We start from the raw sequence: 16,670 nt of genomic DNA on the forward strand, positions 1-16,670 counted from the left end.
TTCCGCACACCAGCGGTATAGTATGACCCCCATTTTGTGGACGAGCCTTTGCCGGCCACACGACCAGCTGACGTCGGCTTAGTGAGCTTATCCTTGTTTTTCATTACGTTCAACGCCCTATTTAAAGGGGTGTCGAAAGGGGAGCTCTTAGACGACCCCGCGCTACTGCTTTTAGTGTCCTGCGAAAGGAACGTGAACCATTTAGAAATATTGGGGATTAATTAGAGTGCAACCATATGGAGCTAATTACGCGGGGGTGTATTCCTTACCAGAAGAAGCTCAAGCGCCCTAGTCTTCGGATCCGTGGTAAGCTCCTTTGTTATCGGGTCCTCCTTGTACCGGGCCCTGACATAGTTCCTGGTCTGCTTGTCACCGCTGTATTTCTCGAAGCGGGGCGGTAGGCCTTGCTCGGCACGCTCCGCGTCCTCCTTGTCCCATATAGGCTCCGCCACTCTGTAACCGCCGGGACCGAGTTTGTGTTCCCCTAAGTTCAACTCCCGCATTTCTTTCCCCCACTGACTTGATTCGGAGGTTGCACTGGTCTCGCACTTGATCTTGAACTCCTTGTACTCATCTTCGCTCATCAAAGGATATTTCGCCTTGATCTTCTCATAACTATCACCTTTATCAATCATTCTCTTCACCGCGCTTCTCCAAGTAGACAGGGCCGTGCTCATCTTCGTGAGGGCGGCACTGTTCACTTTATTCCCTGAGAGGCGTGTGTTTTCAAATTCGGCGGGGAACTTGTATCGTTCATGCAGCTTCGTGAAGAGGAGGTTGCGCAAATTCCCTCGGTCCTTATGCCTAAGGTTCTCGGTGTTGATCGAGACGGTGCTCCGGGGAATGCACCCGAGCTGAACCGAGTACCCCTTGACTATATGTTTGGGCTCCGTTGGATTCCCGTCGGAGTCCACTTGAGTGAATTCCTCCTTGAGGGTGCGGAGCGCATTCGGGCGCCGGTCCTTCCTTTGCTTCTTCGGTTGGCTGCCATCTGTGTGTGCGCCGCCATCATCAGTGGTGGCATCCTCGGCGGCACCATCAGTGGAAAATTCATCACGGAAAATTTTAGCATGACCTTCGCTGAAAATAGGACATATGGAGTACCCGAATTTGCCGGAACGGAAGTTAATCGACATTCCGGCAAACTCAAGGGCAACTCGGGGTACCTGCAAATTCATCACGACACAATGGTCGGAGACAAAACCCAGCAAACTAGCAAGATGATCATCATCTTTGCAAGACAGTAGCTCAAGTTTTTGACAGTAGCCTCTGAAGAAAACAACATTGCAACATTCAAGTTCACAGGATAAAAAAATCATCCACATTCACCAACCCACATTATGTTAAAACCCACATGAGCTATAAACAGACTTAAAAAACCCACATGATGTTATAACTGTATACACTGAACATGATGATACCAAATGGGAAGGAAAATTGTATAACTCTAGATTAGTGTAGCCACTATCTAACAAAACCAGAATGTTAACAAAATTACACCATGATGATACCAAATTCTTGTAGCAGTACAATGAGTTCACAGGATAAAAAAATCATCCACATCCACATCCACAATGATGATACCAAGTTTCCTTCTTACTGTCTCACTATCTTACTGTCTCACTACAAAAAACTAGTATGCTTAGTTGAGACTAGTATGCTTAGTTGCATTATGACAGGCAAAAACTACAAATATTTGTGTTTTTAGTTGAGCAATGCAGCGACAGTGTGATAGGCAAGTTTCCGCTGGCAAAGTGTCACGATTCAGACAACAGAGCAGCTAAGCATAGCAAGTGGATAGTTTGGTCAGTATACTAGTACTCTTTAGAAAGCATGAGACATATATTACCTGAAGGAGACTTCGTCGGAGAGTTGCCTGTGAATTGAAAATACAACAAGATCAGCAAAGGATAGTAAGATATATACTAAAATTATCATAACAAAATGCCAGCTACTGCCATGGTCAAAGAATAGATTATGATAGCTGGACAAGTACAGGTCAAACTAGATAATTTTCAGAACTGGTTTAACCACCGCATGATAAAACAATGCATCCAAGACTGGGCTTAGACTAATATCCTCATAGCATAATCTGACATTAAGCAAATAATATAAGAACAGTGAAAATGTATGTTCACTGCAAATGAATATGGACCAAGTGTTCACATTCTTGGAGTAACAAATCTTCATCTACTCATTTGTAGATACCTAGGAGTAACAAGACTGCACTTGCCAATAATGTTTTATTTATGCTTCCCAAGGACCAACTCCTAAACTGAACACAAAAAACTGTGTGCACATCTGCAAGTTGTAGAAGGAAAAGGTGCAACACTAAAAAACTATCAAACTAACAGATCCATTAATCAATTATGGACTTCTTACATGTTACATCTATCATTATGGACTTCTTACATGTTTCATATTGTTGCATGAATCCAAATTCACTGGAATATTGTTGCATGAAGCAAAAGAGGCCCTGGGCATCCATCCAACACAGCTAAACAAACAAAATGCAGTTCCATGCTTTCACAATACAATTCTCTTCAGATTTCTTATTAAGAGACAACAAGATACTTGTCACTGAAATTTTCTTCAGATTTCACAGTACTGAATTTCAATGGGAAAAATTCTTAGTACAGTTCAATCTCAGGGAATCAAATATGAGAATCAAATATGGGTCATGCAGTTCCACTATCTGTATAAAGAACCATCGGTGGCGCTCCACTAAGAACCATGCCGCCGGCTCGTGCCGAGGATATGGGGATTGCCGGTGGGAGGAGATGGGATTGGGGTAGGGTCGCCTCACTCACCTGCTGGCTAGCGCGCTGGCGTCGGGGAGAGGCGGGCGGGTTCGGGTGGCGTGAGCAAGGAGGTTGGTCGGTGCGACGGTCCTCGATCTACGGTGGCGGTCCTCCTCGATCTGCGGCGGCGGTCCTCCCGGCCCGAGAGTCACTTGGCAGCAGCAGCTTCCCAGCCCGTCGGGGCACTCCTCCCTGGTCCGGACTGGCCACGCTGCTCGGGGATGGCGAAGGAGGCGAGGGGGGCGGCAAGGGGGACGGCGAACACGGGGGGCAGCGGGTGAGATAGATGAGGCAGGGGAGAGATTAGAGAGATTGGGGATTTAGTGTGGGGGGAAGCTTTCTAATGGCGCACCACCCCCTCGTGCGCCATAAGTACGACTATTCTAATGGCGCACCACCCCTCGGTGCGCCATTAGAATTTTGTTTTAATCTAGCCCACTAGCCATATCTACAACCTAACCCTATCTACAATAGAACCCACCCACTAGCCCGACTGGTCAGCACGCAGCACACACACCAAGAGGTCTTGTGTTCGATTCCCAGGCTCCCCAATATTTTTTATGCATTTTAAATGCTGTTTTTTATATTTATTTGTGTTTAAATATGTTCAAACTTGTTTAAATCATAACAGTAATATTTTTTTATAAAAACAGTAATAATTTCTTAAAAAATATGTTCAAATTTGTTACTTGAAAATATCATCGGCGGCGGCGGTGGAGCGGGGGAGGGTGCGGGGGGTGCCCGTTGGCGGCGGTGGAGCGGGGGAGGGTGCGGGGGGCCGGGTGCTCGTCGGCAGCGGTGGAGCGGGGGAGGGTTGCGGTGGGTCGTCAGCGGCAGTGGAGCTAGCGGGGAAGGGTGCGGGTGGGATCGAGATGGATGGGGAATCGAGATCGAGATGGAGGGGGATCGAGATCAAGTGTCCTCATGAATTCAAAAAGTGCCCATGAAATTTAAAAATATTCATGATATCAAAAAGTGCCCATGAAATACAATCAAGAAATGAAGACTACGATTTAAATACAATCGATCTTAGCTAGCTATCTGTTCACAATCTTCTTGCCCTTCTTTTTCGCAAATGGAGTTCTTCTATGGAACGGACGTCCTTTAGGAAGGGTGGTCCTGCTTCTTCTTGTGGTGTGTGCTGCTACTTCAGCGTTGTCATCATGTTCGATCTTCGGGTCGCCGTACTTGTCGAAGTCTTGCTCATTGGCTACTCCATCCATTCTGATGATCTTCCTTTTGCCTCTCCTCACGACAACACGACTGGGCTTTGACGGGTCGGTAATGAAGAAGCATTGGTCCACTTGGGAAGCCAGTACCCATGGCTCATTTTTCGCGGTGACGTTTGCGCCCGCGGTCTTGGATTTGGCTTCGGGTATAACCATGGTGGTGAAATACCGGTCTTCTTTTAGGACGCTCTTGGCCCATCTGACGCGGAACATCGGGACTTTCTCTCCAGCGTAGCTCAGCTCCCAGATCTCCTCGATCCTTCCGTAGTATCTATCCTTGTCATTACCGGTGTAGGATTCCATCGTTACCCCGGAGTTCTGATAACCATCGCTCTTCATGTCCTTGTCCTCGGTGTAGAATGTGTAGCCGTTGATATCGTACGCCTCATAGGTCATCAGGTTGTGCTCGGCGCCCTGTGACAAGGCGAATATGAGTTGTTCTTCCGCGGAAGAATCCTCATGTAAAGGGTATGACAGAAGCTTCCGCTTGAACCAACGCGTGAAACAAGAGTTGTGCTCTTTGAGTATATCTCCGTCCGTCCTCTGTTGGCCTCGGTCATTGTATGTCTTCTCAATAAAGGTTTTGTGCTCTACCACCCAAGGATCGACCACGTCTATGTGTTGTAGCGCGACTAGGTTTGCTCTTTCAAAGTCGGCGAGTCGACCCTCGAAGTCGACATGCATTTCGCGGCGACCCTCACGGTGACCCCATCCAGCGAGCCTGCCGAGGTGCCTGTTGACGGGCAGACCAACGGGGTTCTCGATGCCTAGATAATTCATGCAGTAGGAGATGCACTCTTCGGTCAGAAAGCCCCTGGCTATACTTCCCTCTAGACGTGACATGTTGCGAACGTATCCTTTGATGTCACCATTCATCCTTTCGAACGGCATCATGCCGTGCAGGAACCTCGGCCCGAGTTGGATGATATCCTCCACGATATGGACCAGCAGATGCACCATAACGTCGAAGAATGCGGGCGGGAAGTACATCTCAAGCTCGCATAGTATCACCACGATCTCTTCCTGTAGCCTTCTGAGTTGCCTCACGCCAATCGACTTCCGAGAGATGACGTCGAAAAAGTTGCATAGGCTAAATAGCGTTTCACGGACGTGCGCGTCCATGATCCCACGGATTGCAATTGGAAGTATCTGCGTCATCAGCACGTGATAGTCGTGAGACTTCATCCCGCTGAACTTCTGCTTCGCTAGGTCTAGGTATCTGCTTATCTTCCCCGCGTAACCGTAAGGAAGTTTTACTCCTAGGAGGCAGGTGAAAAACTGCTCGATCTCCTCCCGACTTAGAGTGAAGCACGTGGGAGGGTAGTCATTTCCGGTCTTCTTGGCCTTTTTGCCTTTACAATGACTTTCTGTGTCCTGCTTCGCCTCATCATCATCATCATCATCATCATCAACATCATCATCATCATCATCATCATCATTAGCGTGAAGCTCCTGCCTGATGCCCATTGATTTCAAGTCTGCCCTTGCTTTCGGCCCATCTTTGGTCCTCTCTGGCATGTTGAGCAGGGTACCAAGCAGACTCTCGCACACGTTCTTCGTGATATGCATGACATCAAGGCTGTGAGGCACACAGTGGATCTTCCAGTACGACAAGTCCCAGAAAACAGACCTCGTTTTCCATACCTTCAGCAGCGGCTCTGGTGCCTTTCGCTTCTTTCCCGGCTCTGGCGCCTTTTGCTTCTTTCCCGGCAGTGGGCAGTCTTTCCAATTTTTCAACAGCTCATCTATTTCCTCGCCGCTCCTCGTACACGGGCGTTTTCGGGGTTCGGTTTCACCATCGAACAGATCCTTGTGTTTCCTCCACGGGTCATCGTCGTGAAGCCACCTTCGATGTCCCATGAACACGGTTTTCGAAGACCCGGGATCTCTATCTAGCTGGCAATACATTGTGTCATCCATGCACCTTACGCATCCAGAAAATCCGTGGACTACCTGCCCCGTGAGATATCCGTAACCGAGATAGTCGTGCACCATCGTGAGCAGTGCGGCTCTCATAGGGAAATATTCTTTCTCTGCGGCGTCCCACGTATTGGCTGGCATTTTCCACAGCGTGTCTAGCTCCTCCTTCAGCAGCCCCAGATACAGATTGATGTCGTTCCCTGGTTGTTTCGGCCCTTCAATTAGCATACTCATGTGAATGTACTTCCTCTTCATGCACAACCAGGGGGGAAGGTTGTACATCCACACAAACACAGGCCAGGTGCTATGTGTGCTTCTCTGGCTGCCAAACGGATTGACTCCATCGGTGCTCGCGCCCAGCACGATGTTCCTTGGATCCTTCCCAAATTCTGGGTATTCGAAGTTCAACGCTTGCCACTGGCTCGCATCCTTAGGGTGACTCAGCATCTTGTCTTTTTTATTTATCTCCGGATCATTTCCGTCATCTTCCCGCTTCTTCTCCTCCCTATCCACGTGCCAACGCAGGAGCTTTGCTACCTTAGGGTCCGCGAAATACCGCTGCAGACGAGGAGTGATCGGAAAGTACCACACCGATTTTCGAGGAGCTTTCTTCCTCTTCTTGTACCGAGTGACGCCGCACACCGGACATATGGTAGACTCCGCGTGCTCGTCCCGATAAATGATACAATTGTTCATGCACACATGGTATTTCACGTGCGGTAAATCCAGAGGACACATGATTTTCTTTGCCTCCTCGAAACTGGTCGGGCACTTGTTCCCCTTGGGAAGACGTTCGTGCCAGAATGACATGTTCTCGTCGAAGCATGCGTCAGTCATTTTGTGTTTTACCTTCATCTCCAGAGCCATGAGCGTTACTTTCAGGCGGGTATCCTCGGGCCTGCATCCTTCATACAATGGAGTAACCGCGTCTATCTCCAGTTAATCCATCTTGGCTTTCTCTCGGGCGGCAGCTCTTGCGTTATCTGTCTGCTTGAGAAGCAGCTCTTGAATATGAGGGTCCTGCACCCAGCCTCCATCGTCGTCTGCTTTGGCATCTTCATCTTCATGATCATGCCCTTCTTCTTGATCTTCCTCATCATCATGTATGACATCTTCTACATGATGACTTTGTACAACATCACCGTCGTGATCATGTCCTGGAGATTCTTCGTCTGATCGCCCGCCCTCACCGCGGTGGTACTTGTCTTGTTGCCCTTCCTCATTTCTTGCCCGGCCCCCATGGACGACTTCATAGTCATCTTCATCACCTTGCCACCGATAGCCATCCATGAAACCACGCAAGAGCAGGTGGTCCCGCACCTGCCCGGAATCCGGGTCCACAATAAGGCTCTTCAGCTTGCATCTTCGACACGGACATCTTATCTCCGTCTCGTTCTTTTGAAGCATCTCGGCCTTCGCAGAGCTCAAAAACCTATTCACGACGCCTTCAGTCATCGTGCGGACCATGGTCGCCTGCGGGGTAGAGCAAAACGATATTTCAGAACCAAGAAAAAAATTGGCATGACCTTCCCTAAAAATAGGACCAAAAAGAATGCATAGTGCCAAAATTCTCGCCGAAACGGAAATGAATCAAAACATTCCAGCAAAATATTGGCAACTATCGCATTTCAAATACCGGTACCTTCAAACACAAACATATATGCAACACCACAAACACATGCAACACCACAAACATACATAGATCTAGCTAGGCCACAAAAAGTGCATGTGCACGTTGTTGGAGCGAGCAAGGGAGAAAAAAAGTAGATCTACATCATGAAGATAGCTTTCCCCTTACTTACCTATCAAAAAAGGTAATTTCACCACTTAATTTTGATGAATCTATGGTGGAAATGAGGTGAGGAGGAGGAGGCAGCCGAAAGATTGGAGAAGGAGGTGGAGGGAATGAAGTGGGGAAAGTGAGTGGGTAGTTGTGGGGCTGTCCAAAATATCTTGTTGGGGTCCCAGATTACTAATGGCGCACCACCAGCAAATGCGCCATTAGTAACCCTGGTTACTAATGGCGCACCTGCAGGTGGTGCGCCATTAGTAGTTTTGCAAAAAAAGTAAAAATAAATAAATACATATACTAATGGCGCACCGGGTAATAGTGCGCCATTACTAGTTTAAACTAGTAATGGCGCACTGTGAAACGGTGCGCCATTAGTAGTTTTGCAAAAAAAAGAATATATTTTTTACAGTAATGGCGCACTGTCTGCCTGGTGCGCCATTACTAGTTAGAACTAGTAATGGCGCACTTCGACCTGATGCGCCATTAGTTTGTATGGAAAAATGGAAAAAAAATTTAATACTAGTGGCGCACCCTGTTTCTGGTGCGCCATTAGTGTCTTCCACACTAATGGCGCATCACCAACTGCTGCGCAATTAGTATATAGTAGTGGCGCACTGCTTCCATGGTGCGCCATTAGTATCAATCCTATCTATAGCCCTTTTCCTAGTAGTGTTAGATTCTATACCAATTCTTGTTTCTTGTATATCTTTTAGTCTATAGATCCAATTTAGTTGATTCTTTTTCCTAGTAGTTCATAGAAATCCCATCTATCCAGAGAACCAAACGAAAAATATTTTTAAAATTTTAAAATTTGAATTCAAACAGATCTGAATTCAAACTTCGTTAGGCTGTATCTCGAGTTCCGTAACTCCGTTTTAGGCGATTCTTTTTGCAAATCGAAGTTTGTAACGTGTACTTTCTGTTAAAACCAAAACCATTTATTTTTGTTGCTGTAAAAATTACGTTCTGTACAGAAACTATATTTGGATGTTTTGGAGTTTTTCGAAGTCTTTCATTTGTTTTCTTTTTGGATCTTTGCTTGTATGCTTATGTATGTTATTGCTTGCTTACGCTAGATCATCCGGAGTGCGAAGTTTGCTACTACGAATCTTTATAGTGCAATGAACGTCAGCAAGGCAAGTTCACACTTTGATCATTTTTTTTCAATACCCAGTTTTTACTATGCATCAGTTTCACCCTCAAAGATTGCATGAGTAGGATTGGGTACATGTGGTTATGATTTGTAGTTCATGTGGTAGGAACCTATGACCTTGATCACCCCGGGAATATTCGTTATGTCATATATTGCTTAGCCATGCTCGTAGACGGGGATTGGTATGTGTGATCCATGCAAGTTGCGAGAGTTAACAATTTTGGGATAACCTAAGGTGGCAACTTTAATACACATCTGGGTGGATTGTTTGGGGCACCTGGAGAAACCAGTGTTTCCCCAAGGGGAATCCCGGAGTACCCATGTGATTACCCTAGGTCCGCCACCCAGGCTCAAAGGGATCATAAGATATTTCATGCCTAGAAACTTCCGTGTGCAGCCACAAGTCATTATGGGTTCTGGCATAGTTGAGTAAGTTGTGTGACCTCTTTCCGTGGTAGACTAGCTGATGTAGGGCAAAGTAGGTGTACCGGTCTACCCAGGGTTAAGGGGAAACGCTTCTGAAAGGCTATGTCTCGATCTTCCGATCATGGAGGCGGTCGAGTCTTGTGGGGAAAATTGTGCAAACCTATGCGGAGTGTACAAACTAATCATGATTAGCCGTGTCCCCGGTTATGGACAATTTGAGTATCTAGAAGTGAATTATTGGTTGATCTCATCACTCTATTTAATGAAATATTGGGTTACTAATAACTTGGGAATTTTGGGATTGAGTTGGAGGAACCTTCTCAATAATGGCATTTTAATTTAGTAGTAAAAAAATGTATTCCTTTGTTGTAGGGTAAAATTAGCTTTATGCAAAATAAAACTTAGAGCCTCCACCAGCTAAATTTGCATATAGAGATAGTCTTTTCATTTATTATTATTCTATGGTGTGAAATTGCCGGCATATTCCATGTGCTGACCTACACGGCTGCAACGTCTCATGTTGCAGACTTTTCTGATGAGGATTAAAGGTGCGATTGGTCGTTGTTCTGCACTCAGTTTGCCGTGGAGTTGGATGGACTCATTTACCTTTGAAGCTTCCGTAGTTATTTTTATTTAGATCGCCTTTGGCCATGTTATTGTAATAAATACTCTTTTGAGGATCTCGATGTAATAAAGTGTGATTGAACTCTGTTATAATTCCTCGAGTACTGTGTGTGTCAGCATACCGATCCAGGGATGACACTTACGCACAGAGACTTCGATCCATTTTGGGTCGGGTCGCTACAAGATGGTATCAGAGCACACGCTGACTGTAGGACGCGACCACTAGGAAATGGAAAGCCATTGGAAGAAAACTTAATTTTATGACTTCCTTAAATATCCGTTGGTCTATACTCTTCTCTATTCATTTCTATCTCTTCTCCACTTCAATAAAATAGTTGTTGAACCCCATCACAAAGTTGCTCAGCTTGATGAGACCATGACCTATGAAGGCATCATTGACGAAGAAGAAGAAGCTAGAGTTGACTTTAATTTGAGAAGATTTAGTTCATACCAGCACTACCAAGTTGAGTCCAACGAATGATTGCGGTAGTATGAAGAGATCATATCTCTTGTGGATATGACCTTACCTGTAAGTTTTTGCTTATGTGGTGTGATCCGTGTGAATTGCTTGATTTGAAATTTTTCTTGCTATCATAAGCATATGGGTAGTGATTTCTCTCATTAGGCCCTTATTCTATTCTAATTTCTCGTCCACTCTAAACCTAAGAGATGCCTCCAAGACGTGACCCGGAATTTCCACCGGAACTTACCCAGTTGATCCAGAACCAGAATGCCCTCATGCAGCTACTAATCCAGAATCAGAACCAGAACAACAACAACCCACCGCCACCACCCCCGGTCGACAACCTTACCCGTTTCCCGAGGTTGAACCCACCAGTGTTCTCTAGCAGCACGGAACCGATCGTTGCAGATGACTGGCTTCGCAAGATCGGAAGAGAGCTGACCACCGCAGATTCACTAACGCTGAGAAGGTGCGCTTTGCCGTGCATCAACTGGATGGACCAGCAGCTTCGTGGTGGGAGAATTACACCACCACTTTCCCCATAGCCAATGTGACTTGGGATCAGTTCCAGTAGGCGTTCCGTACCGCACATGTTTCAGCCGGAGCTATGAGTCTGAAGAAGCGTGAGTTCCGCAACTTACGCCAAGGAAATCGTTCTGTTGGTGATTATGTGGAGGAATTCAACAAGTTATCCAGGTATGCTCCCGGAGACGTGGCTGATGATGCCGCTAAGCAGGAGAAATTTCTGGAGGGACTAAACAATGATTTGGGACTTCAGTTTATCGTGGCTACCTTTAACAATTATCAAGAGTTGGTCGACAAGGCTCTCATTCTGGAAGGCAAGCAGCAGATGGAGAATCGCAAGAGGAAGTACGGACAGGGAAAGTACAACTCTGGAGTTCAGCAGAAGCCCCGCTATACCCCGTACTCGGGAAATAATGGACCAGGATCTGGCAAGTATAATGGACACACTCACCATAACCATGGAGGACATTCACATCATGGAGGGAATGGGCACAACCATAATGGCCATAGGAATGGCAATGGGAACGGAGGAAACAACAATCAGCATCAGTCCAACCCCGCTACACTGGCAAAGAAGGATCTGAGCCACATTACCTGCTTCAAGTGCGGGAAGACCGGACACTACGCCACCGAGTGTCCTGAGGCGAAGAATGGGAATGGAAATGGAAGCTCTGGAAAGAAGCCCAATCCTTTCACCAGAGGTCAGGTGAACCATGTCAATGTGGAGGAAGTTTATGACCAGCCTGATGCCATTGTTGGTAAGTTCTTGATTAATTCATTTACATCCCTTGTTCTTTTTGACACTGGTGCATCACATTCATTCATATCAAGGGGGTTCGTGGATAAGTTTAAGTTGCCGACCATAGCCCTTAAGTCACCTATGTTAGTGAGTTCCCCAGGAGTAGAGTATATGGCTAGTCGGGGATGTTTTCAGTTTCCATTGATCATAGGGAGACATGTTTTCCCTACAGACCTCATCATCCTAGAATCACAAGGATTGGACGTAATTATAGGCATGGACTAGTTATCCAAGTATGAAGGGAATATTGGTTGTGCCGTAAGTCGATTCTTCTCACCACCCAGAGGGGAAATGGATCAAGTATGTGTCGAGGCATACATCAAGAAGGACTCAAGTGAATTCTCTTTCGGGAGTTGTTCAGGAGGAAGTACCAGTTGTGAAGGATTATCCTGATGTATTCCCCAAGGAATTGCCCGGCGTGCCACCGGATCGGGACATAGAGTTTTTGATTGAATTGTTACCAGGCACTGGACCAATATCCAAGAGACCGTACCGGATGCCCGCAAATGATCTGGAGGAAATTAAGAAGTAGATTAAGGAATTATTGGAGAAAGGTGTCACATCCCTAGTTCTAGTATGACCTAGGCTAGCCTTCATGTTTGCATCATGTTTAAATTTCATTGAAATTTGAAATGGGGATTTGTGAAACCCTCAGAATCATTTCTGAAAATGACCCAAGTAAAAATTGCTCCAAAAGGGTCCAAGAAAATGCTCATGTTGCTCTCTGAAAATATTGGACAGAGATAAAAATCAAATCAATATTTTTAAGAGCTCATAAGTATTTATTTTGGGCATTTGGAATTAATCCAGTAATTATTTGCTTTGGATATATATATATTTGCTATATATACAATATATGTCCAAAAATTCTGAATTTTGGTGAGGGGCTTTGGATTAATCCCTTAGGTCCCTGCAAAATTTGACAGAATTAAATAAAATGGTTTCGTATTATTACTAAGTCAAAACAAATGACAGAAATTAGAAAACAGAAAGAATTAGAGAGGGCAGAGAGAGAATGACTCACCTGGGCCTTACCTGTGCCGGCCCAGCACTGTTGGCCCAGGCCAAGTCATCGCCTACCTCCTGCCAGGAGGACAGCCCGCGTGTGCCCGATGCGCGCGTGCACGCGCCGGCCACCTCCTCCCTCCCTGCCTGTCTGGCTCCTCCCCGGTGTGCCTAGACGACGCCACGGAGACGCCCTCGACCCCCTGCGTCTCTCCCCTCTCGCTCTGGACCCCTCCCCCTCCTCTGCTCTCTATCTCACGCACGCCCGAACACGCCGTCGCCGCCGTTCACTGCCACCGCGTCCACCGTTCTCCCCTCGCCTCCCCATGCTGTCCAAGACCTCTTCCGCAACGCCCTCGCCCTCCCCACCGAGCCACGCTTCGCCGGAGGCCTGCATCGCCCCCATCTGGTCGTCTTCATCCTCGGTACCCGCCGGACACCGTTCGTCGATTCGCCTCGCTCTGGTCGCCCCCAAGCCCATTGATCTGCTCATCGACCTCGCTGTGAGCTCTCCTCCGTTTCCCCTCACCGTGCTCGATTCCATGCCGTAGCCTGCTACCGTCACAACCGCGAGTGCCTCGCCGCCGGCCGTGTCGCCGCCGTGGCCAAGGCCACCATAGCTAGCGCTCGAGCTTGCCACCATGCTCAGCGCCACGCCAGGAGGCCGTAGATGCCTTCCGCAGCCCCTGCCGTGCCCCGTAGCCCGTTCCCGCTCGAAGCCGTGCTCTGGCCGCCGCCTCGAGCTCGATTCCAGCGAGCTCCGGTCGTCCCCGCCTCTCCCACTTACTCCAGAAGACGCGGACGGGCCCCGGCTCCTCGCCCATGGTCTTAGCGGCTCTTTTGGTCACCAGAAACGCGATCCCGAGCCCCTCCGCCGCGTTCGGCCTCGCCGGCGGCTAACCGCCGGTGGGGTTTGACCCTTTGACCTTGCCGGCCCGTCAGGTGGGCCCCATGGGTCAGGTGATTAGCTTAAGGCTAATCACCATCTAACTAAATCCCTGAGACACTCACGCGTGGGCCCAACCCCATTGACTAAACTAGTTTAGGTTTAATTTAATTTAGGATTAGCCACAGAAACTGACGTGTGGACCCCAGACGTCAGGCTTGACCTGGTCAGCCGCCTTTGACCTGCTGACGCAATGCTGATGTCATGCTGACGCAATATATCATTTTCTGGTTTAAAAATAAATCAGGAAATTCCAGAAAATGATATAAACTTCAAAAATTCATAGAAATTCAACCGTAGCTCAGATTGAAATAATATATATATATGAAAAATGATCAGAAAAATTCAGTCTATCCATCTGTACCATTTTCATGCATGACACACTAACTTATACATTCTGTATATATGAAAAATTATGAATGGCATTTATAAGAGCTTATTTTGGAGTTGCATTTGAACCTTTGGTTCAAATGGACCTCAACCAAATGAATGCTAGTTGCATTAGCTCAAACAACATCACATCTTCATGCCATGTTCATGCATCATATTGTTGCATATGATTGTGTTTTGATTTTCGACACCGTTCCTTCTCGATAGGTCCTACTCCGGAGACTGATCCAGAGTACCTGTCTGAGGAGCAGTGCCCCCTGTTGATCTACCAGGCAGGCAAACCCCCTTGTTCATTCTGATACAATCCTACCCTCTCGCTCCTCCTCTCATTTATTGCATTAGGACAACAATGATTCAACTGCTACTTTATGCTGCGGTAGTTGAACCCATTCCTCTGCATGACCTGTCATTGCCACAGTAAATAGTTAAAACCCACTAGCACGTGTAGGAGTTGATTGAGCCATGTTGTGTTCCTACCATGCTTTGCCTTCTATTGCTTAGAGTATGCCAGGTCTTATTCATTGGGAATGAATTGGAGTGCAATGCTATGTTCTGATGCTGAGAGTTAAGTGTGTGAACACGATTTGGTAAAGGTAGCGGTGAGAGGCCATGTAGGAGTACATGGTGGGTTGTCTCACTGGAACCGTCCTTAAGCACTGAGTTCCGTGTATGTCGTCCAATGACTAGCTACTACCACACATTGGAATGCTTAAGTGCCCCTCTTGACTTATTAACCCCCTCGATCCCTGTCCAGGAGTTGCAAATAGTTTCTGGTGTTTGTAGGTAGTGCTATTTTTCTACCAAGTGGCACCCAGCAGGGTGGACTTGGGACAGACTAGGCACACATGGCCTGGTGTATTGAGTGGCACCCGGATGGTGGGCTTGGGAACCCTGTACACATCGTTTGGGGCCGTGAGCGAAACCCCGGCCGGATCTCCTTGCGAATGGAACCCGAATAGGCGATAAACCTGGACTAGAGTCTTGTGTGGTTAGTCAGGTCATGGCCGACACCCTCGCCAGGCTTCCGCTTGAAGGTTGCCGAGATACATGACGTGTATATGGTGATAAGTGGTGAGAGCGTGTGTGAAGAAGTACACCCCTGCAGGGTTATCATGATCTATTCGAATAGCCGTGTCCTGGGTTATGGACTTCTTGGATGCTTACGTGGTACATAGACAACTTAAAGTGGATACTCTAAAATGCTCAAGACAAGTGTGAGTGCTATGGAGGGCCTTCTCGTAAGGAGACGGGGATGAATCCATAGTAGTGTATTGATGTGGTGATTAGTGGACTCGTGTGCGCTGCCTCATCTCAAAGAAGTTTCTCGTTGTCGTAGAATAGGATAGACACTAAGTCAAAGCTGGCTTGCTGCAACTAAACCCCACATTACCTTCTTGATACAAATGCATGTATGATAGGATCTGATATAAGTCTTGCTGAGTACCTTTGTACTCACGTTTGCTTTATTTATGTTTTGCAGGTGAGACATCTGTCTCACTAGTAGTACCACTTGGACTTCGACGAGTAGCTTGTTACCTTAGCTACGATCTTGTACCCTTGGGAGGGACTTGTAGATAGTCAGGTTTCTCGGCCTTTCTCTTTTGTAGTTGTCTGTACTCAGACATGTAATGCTTCCGTTGCTTGTATGCTCTGAATGATGGGTCATGTGACCCCTGTTTGTATTAATGCTATGTGGCTCTTCTGGGCCTTTATCTATATGAGTTTGCGTTATGTTGTGATGCCATGTTGTATAGCACATACTTGCATGTTATGCGTACGTGTGACGTGTATTGCTATGTGTGGGATCCGAAAATCTAGTTGTTTATCCTTGGCAGCCTCTCTTATGGAGAAATGTAGTCTAGTGCTTCCTTGAGCCATAGTAGTCCGCTACAGCCCGATTCACCGGAGTCCTGATAGCCCAGAACTACTGCTCAGGACACTTGACTGGCCGGCATGTGTTTCGCTTCGTTCCTGTGTCTTTCCCCTCGGGGAAATGTCACGCGGTGACATCCGGAGTCCTGCCTAGCCTGCTACAGCCCGGGTTTTCCGGAGTCCTGTTAGCCCAGTGCTACAGCCCAGATTCACACGCCGCTGACCGACATGCTCGATGTGATTCATGTATGCCTGTCCCTATAAGTTAGTGCCACTTTGGGTTCACGACTAGTCATGTCGGCCCGGGTTCTCTGTCATATGGATGCTAGTGACACTATCATATACGTGAGCCAAAAGGCGCAAACGGTCCCGGGCCGTGGTAAGGCGACACCCGTGGAAATACCGTGCGTGAGGCCACAAAGTGATAAGAGGTGTTACATTCTAGATCGGTGTGACTTAGAATCAGGGTCCCGACAAAAGGTTATATTCGACCGAGTTCATCACCTTGGGGAGCCCCAGTGCTTCTAGTTGAGAAGAAGGATGGAACCTTGAGAATGGTTGTAGATTATCGTGCACTTAACGAAGTGACGATCAAGAACAAGTACCCTCTGCCAATGATCAATGATTTGTTTGACCAGCTACAAGGAGCAAAAGTTTTCTCCAAGATCGATCTTCGATCAGGATATCACCAGCTGAAGATTCGAGAACAGGATATACCCAAGACA

This window comes from Triticum urartu, chromosome 7, assembly GCF_003073215.2.
Source record: "Triticum urartu cultivar G1812 chromosome 7, Tu2.1, whole genome shotgun sequence".
NCBI classification, from domain to species: domain Eukaryota; kingdom Viridiplantae; phylum Streptophyta; class Magnoliopsida; order Poales; family Poaceae; genus Triticum; species Triticum urartu.